This window comes from Bison bison, unplaced genomic scaffold (assembly GCF_000754665.1).
Source record: "Bison bison bison isolate TAMUID 2011002044 unplaced genomic scaffold, Bison_UMD1.0 scf7180017864317, whole genome shotgun sequence".
Classification (NCBI taxonomy): Eukaryota; Metazoa; Chordata; class Mammalia; order Artiodactyla; family Bovidae; genus Bison; species Bison bison.
The window spans coordinates 4,610,310-4,610,930 of record NW_011494889.1 but is presented as its reverse complement, the minus strand read 5'-3'; the positions used below and the strand labels follow the sequence as shown (position 1 = coordinate 4,610,930).

The following is a 621-nucleotide window of genomic DNA, read 5'->3' as shown; positions in this document are numbered from 1 at the left end:
GCTGGTGAATTTTTTTTTTTTTTTTTGTCTCTTTCTGTTCTCTTATATTTTCTCCGGTCTTAGGCAAGCATTTCCTGCCTTTTCTGATCCTCTCAGTGTGTGTGTGTGCGCACACGGGTGTTAGAGGAGGAAGGAGGAGGAAGCTTTCTGATAAGGGAGCAATTGGTGAGCAGGAAATGGCTATTTGGTACTGGTTGTTCTGCAGAAGTAGGGATGTTTATGGTGCTGATGCTGTGTGAGGTCAGTGAGAAGCATTCAGCACATAAGGAAGGAGGAGGCTTCCCGTCACAAGCAGCTGGGTTAGTGAGTGTCCCTAAAGTATACTCATGTCAGGCCTGGTGAGCAGTGGGAGGACTCACCACCTCTCTTACTCCCTGCCATGCTAACAGTTCACTGAGCAAGTCTCCATGTATCTGCCGCCCTTAAGAGATGAGGTCCTTAGAGAAAATGGGGAAGGTCAAGTTTTTGAAGTACGGCCATTGTTAGAAGATGTTAGAACCCTCAGAGCCTTACAGGAATTCTCCTTTGGGGATTGTACTCTCTGTTCTGTAGAAATGGTACTTCTTCCAAAAGCAGGAAGTTCCTGGCTAATATAGCAGGGAGCCTTGCCTGCAGCTCCCA

General features: G+C 47.0%; 1 protein-coding gene and 1 long non-coding RNA gene across 2 annotated transcripts in view; both read left to right on the top strand.

Moving 5' to 3' along the window:
• Positions 1-108, top strand: part of LOC104997903 — a 20,492-nt gene extending 20,384 nt beyond the window's left edge. Inside the window, exon 3 of the long non-coding RNA XR_826374.1 lies at positions 97-108. This is a non-coding gene — a long non-coding RNA (uncharacterized LOC104997903). The remainder of the gene's footprint in view (positions 1-96) is intronic.
• ITPKB (inositol-trisphosphate 3-kinase B) overlaps positions 1-621 on the top strand; it is a 106,915-nt gene that overhangs the window by 34,863 nt on the left and 71,431 nt on the right. The gene's annotated exons all lie outside the window — the stretch shown is intronic.